The following is a 23,561-nucleotide window of genomic DNA, read 5'->3' as shown; positions in this document are numbered from 1 at the left end:
GGCCAACTTGTGGATGGTCTTGGTGCCAGGCTAAGGAATTTCAACTTTATCCTATAGGTTGTAGGAAATCATTTCTAGTTTTTGATCATGAATGGTAATATCTGCAAATCAGTGGCATTGGAAATATCTCTGTTAGGACTCTGAGTTGCCCGTGAGAGAAAGCCATCCAAATAGACTTAACTGGAAATTCCAAGGATAGAGCCATCTTTAGGCATGGCTTGATCTAGCAGTGCAAGTGATAGAACTGACTTCTTCCTGTGTCTCTCTGCTTTGCACCCTTTGTGTAGGCTCCTTTCTGAGGCAGGCTTTCCTCTCATGGTGATGGGATGGTGCATGAGCTCCAGGCTCATGTCTTCTAAGACTGAGGTCTTGGGGAAAAGAGGTCATTAGCTTTCCCAGTGACTCCAAGAACTATCCTTGAATTAAGTCTAGATGGTTGGGACCACCTGGCTTGGTTTATATGCACACCTCAAGACCAGTATTTGTTACTGGAAGAATGCCTTTTGCCAACTGCCTTAGGCCTAGTTTAAATTTACAGTTTCCCTTCCCCACCTCAGAGTGGAACTGGCTCCAGCCAAACCACGCTGAATGAAAGCAGGGGAGGAGTGAATTTATAAGTGAAGACAGGCTTGTGGCTGCAAACAGTACTTGAAGGCTGGGCCCCAAATCAACAAATGTCTTTTACAAGAAGAAAGGTCAGCATGGTAATGTGTAGAACAGACTGGAGCAGAGAGAGACCACTGCTGAGAATTGTCTGTCATTCTTGTGTTTCTGCAGTAGCCTGGGACTCTGTGATTTGGTTCTTTACAACAACCAGAGCCCACTTCCAGTGCTCTGCTCACCAAAGTTCCCATCAATCCACTGATTGTCTCTCTGGAGAGAAATCAGAAGGGGAGACAGAATTGGGATGGGTTTGAGGTGTGTAGGAGGCTGGCCACCGATCTCATTGTCCAGTCCCATTTTTCCACGTGGGAGAAAGACCCTTGTCGTTCTGTCTTGGTATCTGTCGTAGCAGTGTGATGGGGAGAGGAAAGCTGCCACCTTGGCAGGATTGTCCATCTGTCTGGCTTATGGTGATTTAGCTCTTTTTGAATTTATTACTTTAAAAATGGATTAAGAAAAGACCAGATGCTTTTTAGGCTTTTCTCCTGGTTTTTGTTTATTGCACAGATAACATCACAGCAATAATAAGAGATGAAAAGAAAGGGAAAACTAGTAGAATACTATAACCATCTTATTAAAGAGACAGATGGCCCTTGGCAGATGTGTAAATATTATCTTCAATTTATCTTGTATCCTTTAAGTGTGAACTTATCAAAACAAGCAAACAAACCAACTCATTCTGTAATAGCACCAGGAGGTACCTTAGTACAAAGTGCAATGGAGCTTTGTTGAATTTTAAAATAAGTGTTAGCTAGACAAGAAAAAACTATAGTCCTCACTGTTTCAATTGAAGCTGGAGGAGCTGGAGGAAAGTGAAGATAAGGGAATCTGTATTATGTTTATTTACCTTTCTCCTACTGCAGAGTCTTATATATGAAGGCAATGCAGCTTCTAAATCATTTTCTGTCTTCTGGTGTAATCTCTCGAGGGCTGGCTGGGTTGTTGAGCTCCTGAAAACCGCATAGAGCTAAGAAGGCATTAAATACATGTTTTTGAACCAGGGTGATGAATTGTTGCGGCTTTGGCTGAGAGAGGGGATTGGCTGGTATGGGACTGTCTTGTGGTAAGATTGTCATCTGGCGGACTGACCTACTTTGATACACTTTTCTTCACTTCAGCACTTATAAGTCTTTTTAACAATTCATGACCTCTCGACTATTAATTTAATGTGATTGAGACAACATTGAATGCTACCATTTTAAGAGCATAATTGAAAAAGCACAGCTTCTCCAAGTCAGTGGGGGAAGCCTGGTATTTGCAGAGCTTCTGGACATCAGTGACATCTAACAGATATTGTAGGTGGCAAATTGAATAAATAGGATCTATCATGTGTCGGAGAGGTTTCTGCAAATAGGAAATTAATGTTGCCACAATGAGTCAGATCTGAAATGATGGTGTTCAAGGCTATTGACTCCCACTCAGGCACTCCAAGGACTGGGTCAGCCATTCTTAACCCTTTTTGAAATGCAAGGTACTGGCATATGACAGGTGGTGACCCTGAAGCATTATCTGTCCCCTTTGGGTTCATTTACATAATACAATCAACATCTATCAGCTCATGCTCTTCAAAATGAATGGAGTAATTCTATGAATGCTTCTGTGGAACTGTGTTTTTTTTTTTTGTCTCTCCAGCAGAGCCTCCAGTTCTCTCTCTTCTCCCATTCCCCTGTGGATCGTTTTCCCCTGTGGATACGATGTTCTTTTCTCCCTAGCAAAGTAGAGAAGAGCACTGAGCGTCCCATCAGAAATCCTTCAATGTGCTGTCTGTGCTATGTGGATGCGTTCTCCAGCGAACCATGTTCTTTCTCCATTTCACAGCTTAGTTTTTGAAAAAACTGAAAAATTACCAGCATATGGAAATTTTAAGGCATTCTTTTTATGAAGATTAAAAAAACCTTAAGCATTTAATCTCATAATAATGATGTAATTGCTTATACAATACCAGCACTGAAGTGTGGGACCAGCAGTCTGAACCTCATTTTTCATTTAAATCAGGGCAGTTCTCTACTTCTGAGGGTGCTCTTGTCTCATGTAGACAAAAGAGTGATCTGCGCCATTCCCAGCTCTCCCTAGTCCCACTGTGTTTGCTTTGCCTTTGCTCTCTGGGGACTCGTGGCTCTAACTGCAGCTTGCTGCCAGTCTCCTCAGTGACTCTCAACCTCTTCTGGCTTCTCGACACCCTGCAGCCTGTGATTTGCAAGTCGGTCCCTGTGCTGGGCTGAAAGTGGGTAATTCTTCCCCACAATGCCCTGTTTGTCAGCCTTGAGCGTTTAAAGTGCAACGTGGTTGGCAGCAGCAGATGTGCTGTGTACACCCACTCTGCTCAACTTCATTAGCTGTCTCACCGCAAGGCAGATCACCAGGGCACAGCAAGACCTAGTCCTACTGCAGATGCTGAAAGCTGGATGTTCACTGGCACAACTCTTCCTGATCAGCTGCTGGTTCCTCCTTCTTTCCTCCTTTGCATCCTTTGAACTCAGTTGGAGAAAGTAACATTCCTTTGTTGCCTCTGCCAGGAATATTCTAAACGTATTAAGGCACAGCCATTTATCAAATGCATGTTATGCAGAAGGTACATCCTCTCTACTATCTTTTAATCTTCACATCAACCTCCGAGGTAGGTATGGAGTCAGAAAGAAGAGGGTTTGAATGCTGCTGCTGCCATCCCCCAGCGGGGTGACCTGCACTCCCTCAAGTGACTTTGCTGAGTTTTAGTTTGTAATCTGCATAATGAAGATAATAATGCACCCTCTGTAGGGTTGTTACAAGATTTAAACAGCATGGTTGACTTAAGGCTCTTACCAAGGTGGCTTGGTGTATAATACGTCCTTAATAAAGGTAGCTATTATGGAGAGTTTGAACTTGGCCAGGTTCCTTGACTTGGCCAAGGTTGTACAACTAGTAAGTGGTGGAACTGGGCTGTGAATTCATCTTTTGAAATTGATTTCATTTTCTTCTGCTCTTCTTTTATTAGAAAAGATGCCGTGTTAGTGGCAGAGCACCATGAAACAGAAATGGGAGCTCTTGGGTACTTCAGCAATGAGCTGTGCCATTACCTTCCAAGGCTAATAATACAAAATTATAATATAAGAGCTAATACCTATTGAGTACCCACCGTACGGTCAGTGGATGGGAGGCATTTGGCATGTGGTCTCTAGTCTTTTTAACAGTGTTCACAAAAATGTGACCATTTGTGTTCTATCTTCACGAGTTTTCCCATTTCTGTGTGCCATCTAAACCATTATTTTACTTAATAATTTTCTTTAAAATTGACTCATATTATTTAAACAAATGTATTTCTTTAAAAGGCAAGTTGTTATTGCCACTGTAAATAGGAAGTCAGCATCAACTACCACAAATAGGAGATAACCAGGAAAAGAAATACAATGAAAACAAAGCAGTGTTGTCAAGTTTCAACTAGGTCATACTCTGGACCTGAGACCTGATCTCTTTAAGGAGGATTAGCAAGTTTTAGCTTTTTAAAGTGCACTAGAACCAGTCCAGGCACAGTGGCTTATGCCTGTAATTCCAGCACTTTGGGAGGCCAAGGTGGGTGGATCATTTGAGGTCAAGAGTTTGAGACCAGCCTGGCCAACACGGTGAAACCCTGTCTCTACCAAAAATACCAAATTTAGCTGGGCATGGTGACAGGTGCCTATAATCCCAACTACTCGGGAAACCAAGGCTAGAAAACTGCTTGAATCCAGGAGGCAGAGGTTGCAGTGAGCCAAGATCATACCACTGCACTCCAGCCTGGGCAACTGAGTGAGACTCTGTCTCAAGAAAAGAAAAAACTGAGGTGCAGAAAGTTAAGTATTTTCCCAAGTTTAGTGTGCTAAGTAATTTAATGAGAACATCGTGGCATCTGACATAACCAAGGCCGCTGCTCTTTCTGTAAGGCATTTTCTGTCTCTTTCTGACTGGGTATCTGACTCTGTATCAATCAGTCAATCAATCAATCAATCAATCAATAGGGCACTAGAACCAAATAGGCATTTCTTCTTGCCGTAACTTGAACAGCTGAAAGAAAACTGGGGAGAGAACAACATTCTCACTTGCTATTCCATGTTACTTCATGTCTATCAAGCACCTAAATAATTTTATGGGCCCCCAATTCCTGCTGAAGGAAACTCTGCCATGCAGTGAGCCCTCAGGGACTTGTTACCCCATTTTCCATGTGGGGTGGAAGCTCAGCGCGGTCACAGAATTGACCCAAGTTTAGACATAAGTCGTCAAAGATGTGGCCATTTTTAGTAGAGACAGGGTTTCTCCATGTTGGCCAGGCTGGTCTCAAACTCCTGACTCCACCAGCCTCAGCCTCCCAAATTGCTGGGATTACAGGGTTGAGCCACTGTGCTTGGCTTGCTCAGTTTTCTAATCTGAGAAATGGGATAATGCCAATATCCACTTAGAGGATTTGTTTGAAGATGAAATTAGCTAATGCTCAGTACCTAGCCACATGCTGGCTGCTCATTAAATGGCGGTTTGCTCTTCCCCCTCCCCCTGCTCACTGTGGCACGCATATGCTAACTTAAATCCTCCCTTTCCACCCAGTCCTGCCATCCCCCAAACTGATATCATCTTCTGGAGGACATACGTTGAGATCAGTATACATTTGTGCGAGGTGGCAAGAATAATATCTTACACATATTAGGAATGCCTTGGCCCTTTGTAGTTGCTCACATTCCCCAACAAATCATGGTCCATAGCCTGCTGAGCTGTTCCGTTCTGTTTTTTTTGTTAAGAATTCTTTGGCTTTCTGCCTGGTGCCATTCCAGCAAGAGAGCGTGTCTTGGTGTCTTGACATCGCCACAGACACCACTCTTCCTGTTTGGCGTTTTCTGTCTCTTTCGGACTGGGTTTGTCAGATCAGCTTGACAGTGTTTTGGAATGTTAAGATAGAGCGACCGTAGGAATTGCCACAGTCATTCCCCACACCCCATTTTACCCCACCTCCTTATTTCTCCATCCCTGTTTTGCCTGATAGTACAAGAGGCACCCCAACAGAGACAACGGAGTTGATTTTCATGATACAAACCTCAAAAGGATGAAGCTGTCCAGGCAAGACCTGGTGTCTCCCTAAATGACCTATGATGAGTGTGTCTCTTCTGAATATCTAGCAGCCCCCTTTTAGAACTGGGAGGGAAACATTTACTTAGCAGCACAGACTTTGTATATATGATTTTCTTCAACAATTCCATCAAATGGGCATTATCTTTATTTTAGATGAAGACATGGAGATGCAGAGAAGTTAAGCAAATTCCTAAAATTCTCTATCCAGGAAATGACTGAGTTGGAAGGCAAACCCAGGCACTTGACCAAGCCCCTGTCAAATACTGTGCCAGTAAACTACCCCTTCTTTTTAGATGTGGAACACGGTAGTAGATGCTGTGGGGAGCTCTGCAGATTCCTCTCCCTCCCTCCCCTAGACTGAGGCAGGCACCCCTCCCAGTTGAGAGTGTTGGGAGCTGGCAGCTCTCTCCCCTCGGCAGGTCCCCTTGCCTCAGAGCAGCACAACTCTGCAGGGCCATCCCAGCTCCAGGCTTTCAGTGGGATTAGCTGAGGCTTTAGTTGTGACTGCATCACAGCTGTTTCTCCTGCCCACTCCTGTGGCCGTCACTCTCCCACAAGTGTGATCTGGAGCACACTTGCCAGTGAACTTTCCTATATCAAATCTCCATCTCCGGATCTGTTTCTCAGGGAATCCAGCCCTGGTGGACGTCTCCATGTCTTGATGTCCCAGTTCTTGATGCAGAGCCTGCATCCTGCTAACGGGAGATGGTAGAGAATGGTTCTAGAACCATGTTGCCTGGCTTAGAATCTTAGAACTCCACTACTTACAGTGGGGATCTTGCAGATTAGCTCATCTGCCCAGAACCTCAGCTTACTTATTTGAAATGTGAGCATAAGAATAATGTCTCTCATATCAGCTGCGACAGAGATGCCTTAGGTCATGCACATAACTAGAGCCTGGTGCATAGGAACAGGTGGTGATGTTAGGTATCAGTAGTAGTGAATCCTGCTAAACACCCCTTCTCTGTATCCCCTGTTTCCTTGGATTCCTTGAAATCATACCCTCCTCATTCACCTACCTTTCACAACATTCATCCTCTTTTGGCTTTCTGGCTCCTCCCCCTCCTCCCACCCTCTTAATTTTTTTTTCTGAATTTCAGTCCCTCTCCAGTTCCCTCTGCCTTTCTCCTTCATGTTCTGTCTTTCTAGTCTCCAGATAGCAGGTCAGTGGCCTGCAAGCTCTCAGTCGAGCCCAGTCAAGAGCACTTGCACTAGACTGCATGTTTTGTATATATTTTTAAGTGATGTAGATTTTGATGCTTTTTTTTTTTTTTTTTTGAGACAGGATCTCGCTCTGTCACCTGGGCTGGAGTGCAGTGCCATGATCTCAGCTCACTGAAACCTCCACCTCCTGGGTTCAAGTGATTCTCATGCCTCAGCCTCTGGAGTAGCTGGGATTACAGGCACGTGCCATCATGCCTAGCTAATTTTCATATTTTTTGGTAGAGACAGGGTTTCACCTTGTTGGCCAGGCTGATTTCGAACTTCTGACCTCAGGTGGTCTGCCTGCCTCCGCCTCTCAAAGTGCTGGGATTACAGGTATGAGGCACCACGTCATGCCATAAAGCGATATAGTTTTTAAGGAGAGTGGGCAGACCTGTCATTTGCATGAATAACCAGAGTATTTCCCATTTGGGCTGCTCCCAAAGTCAGTCTGTCAAAGCTTTTGAACTGTGTTAACCACTTTGTTTGCAGCTTATGCCCTTGAGTAAGGGCACCTGCTTGTATTATAGGAGGTGCTATTATCAAGGGTGCTAATGCAGAGAAGGCAAGAGGAGGCAGGTGGGTAACTGCTCTTCAAAGTTCTGTGACCAGGAACGGGGTAAAGAGACTCTGCACAGGTCCTGGTATGATGAGAAAAGGGAGCCATTATTCTTAGGCCTTCGTTTTTAGACTGTTTGGATAAATACCTTAAATCTCATTTGTTTATAGAGCCATTACAAGATTTCTAGGAAAGGATAAAACCCCTGAGAAGGATATTCAAGAACTTCTACTGATGGCCTGTGTTTTGGATTCAGTTAATCTACAAACTAAACCAATGAAAAAATAGTTTCTGGCTTTATAGGTTAAAGTTTTAAAGTGTGGCTCTAAGAGAAGGAGAAGAGGAAGAAAGGGGTCTGTGAGAAGAAAAGATAGGGCAGGAAAAGGTGAGGAGAGGAGGAGAAGAAACCTGGCATGCCACAGTCATTACTGTGGGATCAGCACTTGAAAAATGTCTTCTCTTTAATATTAGAAAAACCCCTGTAAGGATAGAATATTATGCCCATTTTGCAGATAAGGAAATAGGAGCTCAGAGCAGATAACAACCCATCCTAAGCCACACTCAGGATGGTCCGATTCCAAAGCCTGTGTTCTTAATATCCCACCTTGCTGGAGGAGCTGTTGCTCATAGGATGCCATAACTTTATCTGTAATCAGCTTCAGTTCCCGTCATCACCCTTGTGAGGTGGACAGTGCTACAAGGTCATAACTAAACAAGATGTTCCAAAGGAACCTGGATTTGTTTATAACACAAACCAGTGGACCATCCCCCAATTCACAACCATCCCCCCCCCACCCCACACACACACCAGCCACATACTCCCCCAATTCAGAAAACTTTCAGAGAGCTTCAGTTTTGTTAATTTTCATATTATCTATGGTTCAGCCCACGGTGATCAAATGGATTGCATGCACTTTCAGTCTACCTTCTGAACTTCGAAAATTCCAGAGGTGGGGTTTGGGTTATAATATTTGGGTGCTAAGATAAGACCTTGTGTTGGCCAGCTTGTGGTATCCTTTCATCACACCTGCATGAAAAATTCTTGCTTCCATGAAGAGCCACACCAAATAATTTCTTTTCTGATGCCTGATATGGTTTGGATCCGTGTCCCCACCCAAATCTGTCAAATTATAATCCCCATTGTTGGAGATGAGGCCTGGTGGGAGGTGATTGGGTCATTGTTTCTGGAATGGGGCAAGTTTAACACCATCCCCCCTCAGCGCTGTTGTCCTGATACTGGGGTAGAAGATAGAAGATCTCTCTTCTCAGGAGATCTGATTGTTTAAACGTGTGTAGCACCACCCTCTTCTCTTCTTCCTGTCCGACCATGTGACGTGCCTGCTTTCCTTTTGCCTTCTGCCATGATGGTGAGTTTCCTGAGGCCTCCCCAGAAGCCAAGCAGATGCTTCCATGCTTCCTGTACAGCCTGCAGAATTGTGAGCTGATTAAACCTCTTTTTTTTAAAATACATTATCCAGTCTCAGGTACTTATTTATAGCAGAGAACAGACTAATAAAATGTCCTTTTATGATAACTGCAAAGAGAGAAAAAGGAGAAATTATTTTGAAGAAGAGAGTTTAGTTAATAAATGAAGGTGTTTCCTTTCTTCTGTGCTTGATTTAAAAAAAAAATAAACTTAGCATTTGAAATTTGGTACCTGTAGTTTTGAAGAATAAAATTCCCAAGCTTACTTGTGTATTACACTCGTGCGGGTCTCTGACTTGGATGCGATCAGACCATGATTAGAGCTCCTAGTGTTGGCGGTTGAAAGTATCAATAATATACAGCTGTCTAACAACCACCACCTCAGAATCAACATCCCAAAATGAAGCACCTTTGAAGCAGAGTGTGGGTTAGGATCTGCACTGGCCTCTTTGTGGTGTTGCAAAGAATGATGCTGAGTTCCCTAAATTTTAGATTTGAGAGGTCTTTCCAAGACACTTCTTGGTTGCCTAGAGTCCAAGGGTTTCCTAAGGTCAAAGAAAGTCATTCTAGAGGATAGCCTGTCAGCCAGAAGCATCAATTTTGCTTTCTCCCTTTGTTCCTGTTGATGAAATATTTTTCAATTATTTTTCTATGTTCTTCTTAAGCAAGCAGTTCTTTGTGCTTTACTGCCTAGACTTTCTAAGTAAGGTGTTAAACCGTTTGTTTCCAAAACAAAACGTTCAGAGGACTCGTCCTGTATGGATATCTACGTGCAAGAATACAGTCTGAATCCTGCCTCAGGTTCAGAAACCCGTTTGAATTTCTTGCAGGCGGTCCTGCCCAACCTGCCCCATCCTCCCTTCTAAGTTCACACCCTTCTCAGGTTCTGATTTGAAAGCACTTAATTAGAGGGCTGATTAGAACCTAATCAGGTTGCTAATGAAGTAGTTGACAGCCCCGATCAATTAAAAAAGGGAAAAGCATCCCCGGCCTTTTGTTTGCAGCTTCCACAGGAGATGACATTCTCTTTTTAATTGCTTTGAAACAGGCTTTGCTTAGCAAATCCGACTCTGTCATTCACGCTTGGCTCTCAGTCATGTTGTCTGCGCCAGCAAGAGAGGCTGCACTGCAGCCAGAGGGAAGCTTATGGACTTTGGAAAGCAAGGTTTTTCTTTTTTCTGTGCTTGATGCTTGTACGTCTTACACTTCTAAGGAATTGCTCTGCCCACCTGTTCCCCCTCCTGAGCAACTGAGCTTCTGAGATAATCACTGTAAATCCTGACTAAGCCAAACTATTTAACCAGAACATCCCCATAGTATATATGTTTATCCCTCTGAAAAAGTAACAGTGACAATGGAAACCAGACAAATATTTCAAATAATGTTTCTTCCCTTTTTGGTGCCAACCTGGATGCTGGACTCTAGACACAGATCCCTAGAGTTTTGATTATGATTTCTGTGGAAGTAACAATGGTGGGTGTATTCTGACATCGTAGGCATTGCTCAGTAGAAAATGAAGTTGCTTTCTAGGTTTTATCATCACAGTGTGTGAAGGTTGTGTTGGAATCAGATGTGCAAATAGAACACAAGGGCCTGATGACAGGAACCAGGCCACGGACTGAGGGAAAGAGGAGAATGGGAAGGGAGAGAGGTGGGGATCTGAGGGCAGTGTTTGCTTATAGGTGCCAGGAAGAGCTATAGAAGTGGTTTTAAAAAATACGTTAAAGAATACAAATAGAGCACCTATTGTGTGCTAGGCACCATGCTGAGGACCAGTTAGAGAGCAGTAAAGAACAAGGTTCTTTGAAAGACAGACAACAAACAAATGATCGTAGATAAATAAGAGTGCTGCAGAGCATAAACCTTGAGCACTGTAGGCCTGACCTATACGGACACAGCAGACTTCCCCAAGGAATGTAGTGTAAGCTGAGAAATGAAGGTCAAGTAAGAGATGGCTGGGCATGGGACGAGGAGGGGAGGGGTTAGGGAGAAGCGGGCAGAGCAGAGTCCCCACCAGCTGGAGTAGCACGGGGGACTGACTGTACGGGGAGGGAGGCAGGGAAGGGGGGAGCAGGTATTGTGCTAGGCAAAGTCCCACATGCCGGAGGATTTCATGAGTTGAGGCTGGAGAGATGCCCAGTCATTTGTAGCCCTTTAAGCCACTTGAAGGATTTGGGACTGTAAAGGAATGAGAGGCCATTAAAAGGTTTTCAGGAGGGGATTCTTAGGATCAGATCTGTGTTCTTGAAATGCCCCAGCAGCTGTGTGGAGAACAGATTAGGGGGAGTCCAGATGGGAGGTGAGGGATCGTGGAGGAGATTTTTACAGTTGTCCAAGTGAAAATGGCCTGAACTAGGGTGCTGATGCTGGGGATGGGAAGAGGCAGGCAGATCTGAGGGAATGTTGGAGGATAGAATGACCAAGAATTGGTGTTTAATTGGATGTTGGGTGTGAGAAAGAGGGAGTAATTAGGAGTGATTCCTAAAGATTTGGGCTGAGCAACTGGGTTATGGTGGGACCATTTGCTGAGATCGCAGTGTGGAGAGAGTGTGGGGCAGTTATGAGTTCAAGTCTTGGCTGTATTTCATTTGAGGCATCGAGTGGTGTTGTCTTGCAGGGCAGTGGTGTGGGTGGATCTGGGACCTAGGGGAGCTGGAGAGGTGGGCATCCTTGCCAAACAGGTGAACTGTAAATCTGGAGCTCCACAAGATACCCCTGGGGGAGAGGGTAGCCTGAGAAGAAACTCAAACAAAGGCCAGAGCCCCGAGGAATCCCAGCATTGAATGCTCTCTTAGAAGACGGCAAATTGGGAATCAGCCAAGGAAATGAAGAAGCTGCCACCAGAAACAAGAGGAGAAAACTGGAGAGAACCTTTTTCGTGATGCTTTTCATATTCAAGTCTCTGTGAGATTGTGAACTGATAATCACTTCAGGTCCGAGAGTACTGATTTCCACAAATGTTCTAGCAATGACAACTTCTTCTGTAGATGACACCTGGAAAGGCAGAAGGCTGGGACTGAAGGCCTGATTGCTTAGCCCTCCCCTCCCGCATCCACCCCACCTTGTACTTCTGAACCCAGTGGCTGTGAGGAAGGATAGTGGGACAGCCCTGTCCTAGAGGATGTCCTTGGCCTAGTGAGTTTAGGGCCACTCAGAGTAGAATTACGTCGGATTCTGTTCCTAGGCTGGGCACCACATTACCCCATGAACCAACCCAAGGCCTGCCTCCTTTGCACCTAGAGAGCTTACAGAAACCTCATCTCTGGATTGCTCCAGGTTAGAAAGCAGCAAGGACCCCTTTACTAGACACCCCCGCTGCCCCCATGAATGCCTCATGACCCTTAGAAACCCAGCTTAGACATCATGTATTCATCATTTATTTCATGGGCCTTCCTAGGCGCCAAGTTCAGGGGTCTCCCCCGCCCTGCCCCTCCCCTCAAACAGGCTTGTTACACTCATCACACTGATGTCTTGGGGTATTTCCTGACACACACTTCTCTCCTACTAGACTTTGAGTTCTCAAGGGCAGGGACCAGATCTTTACATCTTAAAGCCAAGATTATGCCTGACACTGTGTGTGTCTTCAATACATATTTGCCAAAATAAATTAAAAATTACACTGAGTTAAACTTGGAAGGGACCTCAGATGGTCCATAGCCCTTCCTTCTTTTGTATGTGAATGTGAGGATAAGCCCCAGCTTGTAGTTGGCAGACTCCTGATTTCCTGTCCAGTTTTCCTAGGATCCATTCTTCAGTGCTTAGAAGCCCAAAAGAAGAGTTAACAGCACTGAATAAATCTGTAAATGTTGGAGGGAAAAACTCCCTAGTCTGCAAGCCGTAGGTGGCTCTCACGGGTTTAAATGGTGCTATCTCGGCATCACCCACCAGGCCTACAGCATAAAGTGGCTTTCTTTGGAGTCACTTTTCATAAGTAGAAGTGTGACTGTCTCTCCTACTTGTCTTCACCACCTGTCACGGCCCTGGTTCCTTCACTGATTCCCTGTCACTTTTAATTCTTACCTTCAAAAAAGGCTCACTTCTCACATTTTCTAGTGGAAATGTTTTGTTTGTTTGTTTTTAATCTCCCCTTGCAGGATTTGCCCAAGGATGTTCCCAATGTAAAGGTTCTGGGGCTTTCTCTCTGTGGAGAAGGGTTAGGAAATTCCTCTAGAGAAAAGGTAAAATTGGCCTCCCTGGAGACAGAATAATGGTTCTTTTTTTTTTTTTTTAAGAGTTGAAGAGGGGCTCTAAAGAGCCATCCTTGAGTATAAATGCCACAAGCACTTTCTTCCACCATTAATGGTAGCAGGGCTGTGAGCCTTGACTTAGGAGGAATCAGCTGAAGGGCCGAGAGGCTGGCTCTTCACTTCTGCCACCCATTTATCCTGTTTCTGGACCATTAATTTGTTTTCCTTTAGATCTCCTCTTCACAATCCACACCGCCTTCCAGTTATTGGGCTCAGATTTTTGTCAGCCTACCAGTTTGGTTGAGGATGTGGAGAAGGCAGTGGAGGAGCTCAGGTCTTGATCCTGTGTTCAACCCCCAGCCTTGCTGCAATCTGTCTCTTAACCTCTACGAGCTTCAGTTCCCTCCTCTAAAATGAGACTGAGGATGCCTCTCTAGCAGGACAGTTGTGAGGCTTGGTGAAAATGTATATAAAGCCCCTGGCGGAGTGCCTGGCCCATGTAACATCTAATAAACATTTAGTGTGAATAAGCCCAAGTTTTTAAGTGAGATAATTGTAGTTTTACTAGCTTTGATCCTGGCTGCACATCCAAAATGGTAATGATCGATCCGTCTAGCTACAGTTTTCATGGCGTGTCTAGTGCAATAAATGGTTTGCTGCCCTAATGATTATTGTTGTCAGTATCACTATTGTGATGCCTATTGATGGGATGGTCTCTTTGAAAGATAGATTCTTGGGCGATAAGTAGTTACCTGCAGCTGAACGCATACAAAGAATGAAACCTGGATCATTTTATGTCTTTTTTATGTTTGAAAAATATGAATTAATCTGTCAAAATAAAAAGACAAAATGTTTAACCAATATTTTTAACCAACCAAGCCACATTTTAACCAAACAAAATGTTTAACCGACCAAATGGGGGCACTTGGACTAATTGGGTCTGGATTCTGTGGCGACTCGGGGTATCCTTGGCAACAGTTTAGGGGAGAGCTGAGCTTCCCAGAGCTCTGCTTTCAGATGGAGGACGCACAAAGGTTAGACTTTCAAAGCTCTTTTTGTCTGTCAGCCAGTGTCTGTAGGCAACCTGTGCTTTTAGAGAGCCTGTCGAATTACAAGGAAGGTGTGGGTGGCCAGATTATTTCCCTTGAATAGAAATATTATACTTTTTCAGTGAATGCTGGTCTTGATTAAATAGCTCTCTGGCTAAGAGGCAGCATAGAACAGTATCTTAACCCTAGTTTAAGAGCAACCTTAATGGTTACTCTTTCTTTGTAACTTTCTACCAGAAGTGTGGCTTTGCTATTCATAGACCCTCGCTGAAAGAGCTCTGCTGCTTGAATTGGGTCATTAGTAATATTGACTATGATGACTGGATTTTCTTTGCCTTTTTTGCAGAATTGAGTACTTGGCGGAGACTATTTTAGTACAGACTAGTTGCACAGGAGAGTGTAGCCTAAGGAAATAATTAGAAACACCAGAAAAGCTAAAGGAATTGTCCTCAGCATTCCTCCAACTAGGAAAACTTTGAAAACACCCAAAATTTCCAGTAATGAGGACTGTGGACTGGTTAAGGAGATCAGGGCACACTATAAGATCGGAGTTTTACGTAGCCATTAAAAATTGCACGCATGAGCTTTTTTTTTTCTTTTTTTTTGAAACAGAGTCTCGATCTTGTCACCCAGGCTGGAGTGCAGTGGCACAATCTCAGCTCGCTGCAACTTGTGCCTCGTGAGTTCAAACAATTCTCCTGCCTCAGCCTCCCAAGTAGCCGGGATTACAGGCACCCACCACCACACCCAGGTAATTTTTGTATTTTTTAGTAGAGACAGCATTTCACCATGTTGCCAGGCTGGTCTCAAACTCCTGACTTCAGGTGATCCACCCGTTTTGGCCTCCCAAAGTGTTGGGAGTACAGGTGTGAGCCATGGCGCCCGGCCTATGAGCAGTTTCTAATGGCAACTATTTACAATGTAATGTTAAAGTAAGACACAAAATTGTACGTTGAACCTGATCTGGACTTAAATCAATAAAGATATACAGATGAAAAGACTGAAAGGAAGTGTGCTAAGCTGATAATTATACCAAAGTTGTCACTTGGGCATGGGACTGTAAGCAGTTTTTCTTGTGTTATTTTTTCCCATATTCTCTAATTTTTCACTATAAACATAAATTACTTCAATTTAGGTTACAGTGTTATGTAACAACAGCAAAGACAAAATCTTGTAGTTTTCGGGAGGTGATAGTGGTGGAACCTTTAAATTAGAAATTGGTAGTGAGTGGCAGTTGTTGGATATTAATGTTTAGCACTTACATAATGTTTTGCAGGAGGTTTTTAAGGTGTTTGATAGCACCTCAGCTCATTTGCATACCTTCCCTCTGTGGTAGGCAGCAGGAAGTGTAATGATTTTATGGATGAAAGGAAGGCCCAGTGTGGTGGCTCATGCCTGTGATCCCAGCACTTTGGGAGGCCGAGGCAGGTGGATTGCTTGGGCCCAAGAGTTTGAGACCAGCCTGGGCAATATGGCAAAACCCTGTCTCTACTAAAAATACAAAGATTAGCCAGGCAGGGTGGCACGCACCTGTAGTTCCAGCTACTTGGGAGGTGGCAGGATCACTTGAGCCCGGGAAGTAGAGGTTACAGTGAGCAGAGATCGCACAACTGCACTCCAGCCTGGGTGACAGAGCAAGACTCGGTCTCAAAAACAAACAAAGCATAGAACAAGCATTGCATTTTCCTTCCATGAACCCTTTAAGCTGTGAAAGCAGGGACATGGTGCCACCATCCTTTATTCATAGAAGCATAGATGTTTAAGATTGGCAGGGACCCTCGAAATGCTGTGTAGTCCGCTAGTTCACAAAGAGGAAACTGAGGCAGAAGAGTGCGTTAGCCTTGTATTTGAGAAGATAATTCCCATGCCTTGTTGTTTAGGAAGAAGGATGTTCTAGAAGAGCTTTTTGGTTTAATATATAGCATGATTCCTGCTGAAGACCTCTATGAAAAGTGGGGGAACCCTGAATTCTTAGATTAAATTGGAGACAGGGTGGATAGAAGGAATATTGGCAGCCAGAGAAAGTGGGCGCCAACTCTCATGCTTCCTGAATTCCCTGACTGATCAGGGCATCTTGTGCTCTCCTTGGCCCCCTGTATTATAACAGCCAGGCCACCCCAGCCCTCTTCTCTGAGACCTCTCCCTAATCCCCTTCCTGCTCCCGCTTCCTGGGTTTCCATGCCACTTGGTGTCACTAGCATACTAGCCCATCTGTGATCACTTTCACATTTAGGATTCAGGGTTCACTCCCCTCAAGGTGGTACAATAATTCTAAGCTTCACGCCCTCCCATTTTTCTAATGTTGTTTGTCAAGGTGGTCACAGTCCAGATTTAGAGAAGGCAAATATTCATATTCTCCAACAGTTACCATCACTGGTATATTTTTTAAACCAGTGCTTAACTGAGGATTCATTTTTTCCCATAGCACCCAAGAGTTTGCGGGGATTCAAGAAAAGGCAAATATGAATGTGATGATGCTACTTTTAGAGTGAAATAGATAGCTGGATTTGTTTTTTGTTTTGGAAATGGCATCTTGCTCTGTTGCCCAGGCTAGAGTACAGTGGTGTGATCACAGCTCATTACAGTCTCGAACTCCTGGGCTCAAGTCACCCTCCCACTTCAGCCTCCCAAGTAGCTGATAGTACAGGCACACACCCCCATGCCTGGCTAATTTGTTTTATATTTTTGGTAGAGATAGAGTCTTACTATATTGCCCAGGCTGGTTTTGAACTCCTGGCCTCAAGTGAGTCTCCCACCTTAGCCTCCAAAATCTCTGTGACTGAACTTGGCCCATCGAGTTTGAATGGAGGGGCTCCCTTTGGCTAGTTAAACCTTCGCTTCTTCAAGTGTCAAAAGAAGGTAATAAGAATAACACAGACTCGGCACAGTGGCTCACACCTGTAATCTGAGCACTTTCAGAGGCTGAGAAGAGAGGATGGCTTGAGCCCAGGAGTTTGAGACCACCCTGGGCAACATAGCAGGATTCCATCTCTACAAAGAAAATAATCATAACATAAAATAATAAAAATATTGGCCAGGCATGGTGACACACACCTGTAGTCCCACCTACTCAGGAGGCTGAGGTGGGAGGATTACTTGAGCCCAGGAGTATGAGGCTTCAGTGAGGCATGATCATGCCAGTGCACTACAGCCTGTGTGACAGAGCCAGACCTTGCCTCAGAAAAAAAAAAAAGAACATAATAGCAATAGCAGAGAGAAAGATAGGAGATGCTACCCCAGCTCCACCACATACAGATAGGTGAGCAAGAAACTACGGGAGAGAGAACTTCTAAAGTGCTGAACAGAGACACCCGGAGGACACCCAGAGGAGTGCATAAAGGGCAGTTTGTATCCAATATCTGTGCTAGTCAGGCTAGAGCATACTATGCTGCAGTAACAAATAAGGCTTGAAACATCAGGAGCTTAGTACAGCAAAAATGGATTTTTTGCTCAAGCAAAATCTGATGTGCATCACCTGGGCCCTGCCCTATCTGGTGACCCTGGGATGCAGTTGTCTTCCATCTGGTGTTGCCATCAACAGGCAGCTTCTAGGGTCACTGAGGCAGGGAAGAGAGCACTAAAAAGTCATGCACTGGCTGTTAAACATTGTGTCCAGAAATGACACATGTCACCTCCACTTATATTTCATTGACTAAGGCCAGTCGCATGGCTTTGCCTGACTCCTAGGAGATTGGAAATTTAGAAGAGCCCATGGGCTATGGGTGATCATTAAATGTCTCTGCCACTGTGCTAATGTTAATTGAGCCCTCCCTATGTGCCAGGTACTGTTCTCCACACTGTACATGGCTGATCCCATTTAATCCTCAACCCTATGAAGTAATTACTAATATCTGTATTATATTGTACAGGTAATGCATTGAGGCACAGATAGCTTAGGTAACTTGCTGATGTCTCATAGCAGGTAGGTAGTGGGGTCAGGATCAAAGCCACATAGACTTTAGGGCCTGAGTTCTTTTTGTTGTTGTTGTTAGATGGAGTCTTGCTCTGTCGCCAGGCTGGAATGCAGTGGCGAGATCTCGGCTCACTGCAACCTCTGCCTCCCAAATTCAAGTGATTCTTCTGCCTCAGCCTCCTGAGTAATTGGGACTACAGGCGCGTGCCACCACACCTGGCTGGTTTTTGTATTTTTAGTAGAGACAGGGTTTCACCATGTTGGCCAGACTGGTCTTGAACTTCTGACCTTGTGATCCGCCTGCCTCGGCCTCCCAAGGTGCTGGGATTACAGGCATGAGCCGCCGCGCCCAGCCAGGGCCTGAGTTCTTAACCTCTGCACCTGCTGCCTCTCTAATGCTCTATCTCCCAGAGGAATTTCTGTAAAATTATAGGCACTGTAAATAAAGCACCTCATATGCGGTGTCTGACATGTAATCGTTCCTCACATATGGCAACTGTGTCTATTATTATTGTTGTCGTTATTGGCTACCTCAAGGCAGGGTATAAATAGATGACTATGTGATAAACCTTCATTAAAATGTGCCTCTTTTGTCCTGGAATCTGGGGTTGTGTGGAATGTTTTCATATAACCTTGCAGAGAAGTATCAAGGAAATGCCATCATGGGGAGGCAGTTTAGCAAATCGTGCTGGTGCTGACCCCATAATGGCATGAAAGCGAAGTCTGCATTGTAATTACCGCCCTGCCATGTCTCATTACTGGTATCTGCAAGGCTTCTCTGAGCAAAATTGAAGGATACAACAGTCGTTTATTTTCTATTTGTTTTCATTCAACATTAGCACTGATCTTGACTTGTTCTATAGGTACTTAAAACACAAATACTGTGTTGTAATGTGATTTCTGAACCTCTTTGTGTAGCAAAAAATAGATTTGGTTTTGAAGTGACTCCTCTGTCTCTTTCCTGCCATGAGTTAATTAACATCACTCCTGCTCCTTCTCAGGAAGGCTCAGCACCTAGAGACTGCCTGACTTGTGGGTGGGGGAGCGGGTAGCACTACCCTGGAAAAAAGGAGCTGTTTTGGATTCTCTGGATTCACACAGACCAGTGAAGGATATCATTGAGTTTGTGGAAGGACTGGGGCGGTTAATGGTGTGCATAAAAATGTGTGATTGTGGTGGTTGGTGCCACTGCTTCTTGCCAGGTAGGAGTCAGAAGGCAAAGTCTTAGTACTTGAGAGATAGTTCTTCTTCCTTAACATTGGGAATTGGGGGATGGTTCCTTCTTTCTTACCTTCTTTCAAGGAGCCTGATTTCTGCCATAGGCTGTAGCCCATTATTTCTAACGAAACAAAATGCACTCCTGGCAATCTCTCATGTGGTAAACTCTGGAGTGGACAGTGCTGTGCTTAGCAGTGGGCCAAGAGAGAGAGACAGGAGATGCTACCCCATCTCCATCACACACAGACGAGTGAACAAGAAACGACCGGAGAGAGAACTTCTGAAGTGCCAAACAGAGACACCCAGAGGAGTGCAGAAGGGACAGTTTCTATCCAGTCTCTGTTTCCAGTGCCAAAGTGTCAATACCTAATCCAAAGCTCCTTCAGAAGGACATTCATTTAAAAGCCAAAATGATACCGGAGGATCGAGTTGAGGGTGCCTGAATCACATATGCAGATGCCTCTTTTATTCTGATCAGAACCTACACAGGTGGTTACTGTGTCTGAGAGCTAAGTAGGTCACGTTAGGTCATGAAATTCCTCACTATCATTTTGGCTTTTAACTGAACATCCTTCTGAAGGATCTTTGAATTAGGTATTGACACTTCGGCATTGGCAACATACTGGGTAAAAATTTGGCAAGTCTTTAAAAAGAAATATTCTGTAAAATAACATATACTCTATGATTACAACTATATAAAAATACCTATATATGTGGCCAGCCTCCAGACAGAACTATACATAGTGAGGCAAGTTATTTTATAGTGGTGAGATTACACAAGAATTTTTATAAACTTTTTTTTAAATATTGTATTGCCCCCATTTTAGTGAGGGAAGAACAAATTACTATTCTGTTATAGCCAAATTGTTACATTTTGACAAATCAGTGGGAAAAGCATCAGGGTGAAGTTCAGAGAGAGAATCTTAAAATAACTAAAAAATAGTCACATTACATAGAAATGCTGACCTTTGGGCAGAGAACTTCAAAGGGGGTTCAAAACAGAAACATATTTTGAGGGAAATACCGGAGGCTTTTTAGAAGTCAGTAGATCCTAGTCATTAGGGATTTGCTATTGATATTTTTCAAACATCAGAGAAAAACCAAGAACATTCTACATTTAAGAAGAAAAAAAATCACCCATAATCACAGAAATGCCACAAAGCAAACCATCTTCCTATTTGTTCCTTATACTCTAACATTTGCCCGTCTATATCCCAACATTTCACATAGCTTTAGATACCTTCTATTCAGTCCCTCCCCCACCACAGAATACTATAAGTATTTTTACCTAATACTTTATTTATTTTTTTTAAAGCATTACTGGTTACATTTTAAAACACTGTTATTCTTGAACATTTGTTGACTTGAACTATTTGACCTTCTCTTAAAAAAAATATTATCAAGATGATAGCTAAAAGGAAAGAGATGTCAGGCTTGTCATCTTTCACTTGAACAGAGATGAGGAAAGGTGATGGTCACAGCGACCTGGACGCCACCCCTGCGGGATGCCTTGGCGAGAATCCGCAGCGGAGGGTGCTGGTCCTAAGGTCCCTTCTAATGCTTCAAGCGTTTGGTTCTATATTCTAGAATTTTTAGGGGCCGACATTCTAGACAGGTGAGCTGCAGATGAAGACCCAGCACAGAGTCTGCGCCAAAATCCTCTGGTAGCCAGTCCTGGGGAAACCGGGTGCCCGTGTAGGGTTCAGAGCCCAGGAACCTGCCTGTCCTGTCCAATCCTAAGCTTGCCCTTTTAAAACCAAATTGCTTTTTGCCGTTTAAGCTCCTGACCATTTCCTGTTTTGCCCTGATTCAACCTGCAGAGCCGGATTGCACCGTCTTGGCCGAGTCCTGGGAGAGCAGCAGCCTCCAGCGCCTCCGCTGTGCTCGGCCAAGTGGAACCCCTGAACAAATGCCCTCGAGAGTGGCCCGGCCCGGCTGGCTGCAGTTGGAGACACAGCGCCATCTAGTGGAAGAAAGAAAAAAGGCCCCCCCCCGTCGCTTTTTTCTTTTTGAAAATTAGTGGAGAAACCTTGAAATGGACTTAGAATCAACCGTCCTCGTTTGATACCAAAGGAGCTTGAGGCCAGAGCAAATCCAGAGAAGGATATGGATTTCCTGAATGTCACACAGCCAGCCAGTGGCAGCTTTGACGCTACAGAACCTCATCGTTTGAGACGCAGTTCAGCAGTCTTGGTACCCTGCCACGGTGAGGAAACCAGAAGGTGAAAAAGCTAATTTCGGTTGAGTGGCATTTCAGAGCTCCACTGAGGTGGAGGTGAACATATGCTGGGGGCTGATGTCTAAAGAGAAGTTGTCAGTTATTTACCATTCTATAGAATGCCTTGGCTGGACTCTTCAGTGATGGGTGCAGGGCTAGAGAACATTCAGTTGTCTGCCCTGCCCCTTACACCCCAATCTGCCCTGAAACTCAGCACAGGATAAGACTGTGTAAATTACACTGGTTTAGGGAGCAGGAGATGCCACAGAGGGTCACTTGTGCCCTGAAGGTAGAGAAGGGAATGAGAGTTTACTGGATATCTGCCCCAGCCTTTCCTGTCCCCTTTTCCTTGCTAAGGAAAAATTTGAGCCTCTGATCTCAGTTCTGCCTCCTTCTCCTGCTTCTAAGAAACTTCTACAACTCTAGGTTTTTGATCTGGAGATCCCAGATGAGGGGTGGGGCCAGCACCCTTGTTTTCTGCTCTCTGGAGCCTGCCGTGACCTGCATGAAACAGGACTGCTGTGAGGAACTGCACAGTACTTGGACTTTTCAGCCAATCTACAGCTAAAAGGCAGATCCACTGAGTAGACTGTTACCCACGATTGTGGAGGGGGAATGCACGCTGCATTATTCAGTGTCAGTTTCAGGGGTGGAGGGAAAGGTTAAAACCAATGCCTAACTTCATTCCTTCAAAAGAAAATCCTAAATGTTGACTTGAAACATATGGCTATGCTTAGGGATAAATCGTAGTCGAGTTTCTCATGGCTATCCTAAAACAGCAAAAGGATCTCTGGGCTGCATTCTCTTCCTTCAGAGCCTGGGCCTGCCCTTGACTCTCAGACCATCATCCCATCAGGAAGGACCAGCCCATCTTGCCTTAAGCCAAAGATTGCTGGCAGAGTCTCAAGCTGTACATGTGAATATGAAGGAAGGGTGCACGGCTAACCTTTAAACTCACTCCTTTGATTTAATTTCTTTAAAAAAGCTGATTTAAGCAAGGGGAACTTTGAATGCCCTTTGCTTTTCTAGCCCAGGGAATCTGACTCAGGGACCTTTGTGGACTGGAATGTCCTGAACTGGCCAAGACTTGAGAAAAACCTCAGGTGCCCAGGGCACTGGCTGAGTCACGGTGCAGCATCACATGGCCTGGTTTGCCCCAGGTTTGCCCCAGGTTAGCCCCAAGATGCCCCTAAACAGAGAGCTGGCCCCTCTCCAGGTCCTGCTTCACCTGGTTCTATCTCTTCTCCAGGGTCACTGTCCTGCCATCCAAAATGCATTCTCCTCCAACTCACTTGGTTAAAATGGCTTGGTTGCAGTGCCCGGAGGCCTGTTGAGATGTAGATGCGTACACAGCTCAGCTTTCCAGGTCAACACATCCTGGAAAAGGGGTTGTAAAGAATATCTTCATGATGCAGACCATATTTCCCCACAGAAACACTGTCATAACTGTGGTGCACTTCCACCCAGAGACCTGGCACCCAGGGCATCCCCGTGATATCCCCAGCATATCCTAAAAGCTAGTATGTCCTGAAAGCTCTGAGATCATTTATCAGAAGAACTCTCTGACAAGCCTTTCGCCCTTCATGCTGGCAGGGCCCTTATCTCATGACTCAGTGTCTTGCACTGAGCTGCCCCTCCCCAGCCACACGTGCAGGAGCCCCTTTCCCTCCTCTCTTGGCCTTGATCTTGAGGCTGTTAGCCCGCTAGTCATTCTGCGTTGGCTGGTTCTTCTCTTTTCCTCCCTCATTTCCTTTCATTAAAAGACTTTTGAACAATTCACAATTTCATATGCCTTTCCATCCCTGCAACTCCCACATTGACAGAATCCACCCTGTGATGAGCCCCAGACTGTCATAACAGCAACCCTCCACACATGACTAAGCCCAGGGAACCCCCATGTAACACACATCCGGGGCGTCACACGGCCTGAAGATACCTCAATCCACTACGCCTTAAGGGGAAAGGCTAGCTAAGTGGAGCATTCCTTTTCCCCAAAGATGTTTATTGAGTTCTTTCCATGTGTCAGCACTTTCCAAGGCACGTAGGAGGCAGC

The 23,561-nt window shown here is 44.7% G+C and overlaps 1 long non-coding RNA gene across 1 annotated transcript in view; it reads left to right on the top strand.

Moving 5' to 3' along the window:
* Nucleotides 1-23,285, top strand: part of LOC118155355 (uncharacterized) — a 29,480-nt gene extending 6,195 nt beyond the window's left edge. Inside the window, exon 2 of the long non-coding RNA XR_013519838.1 lies at nucleotides 21,111-23,285. This is a non-coding gene — a long non-coding RNA (uncharacterized LOC118155355). The remainder of the gene's footprint in view (nucleotides 1-21,110) is intronic.
* Nucleotides 23,286-23,561: the final 276 nt, after the last annotated feature.

The sequence above is a fragment of the Callithrix jacchus genome, chromosome 7 (genome assembly GCF_049354715.1).
Source record: "Callithrix jacchus isolate 240 chromosome 7, calJac240_pri, whole genome shotgun sequence".
NCBI classification, from domain to species: domain Eukaryota; kingdom Metazoa; phylum Chordata; class Mammalia; order Primates; family Cebidae; genus Callithrix; species Callithrix jacchus.
The sequence above is the reverse complement of the archived record's forward strand: the minus strand, read 5'-3'. Positions and strand labels throughout refer to the sequence as shown.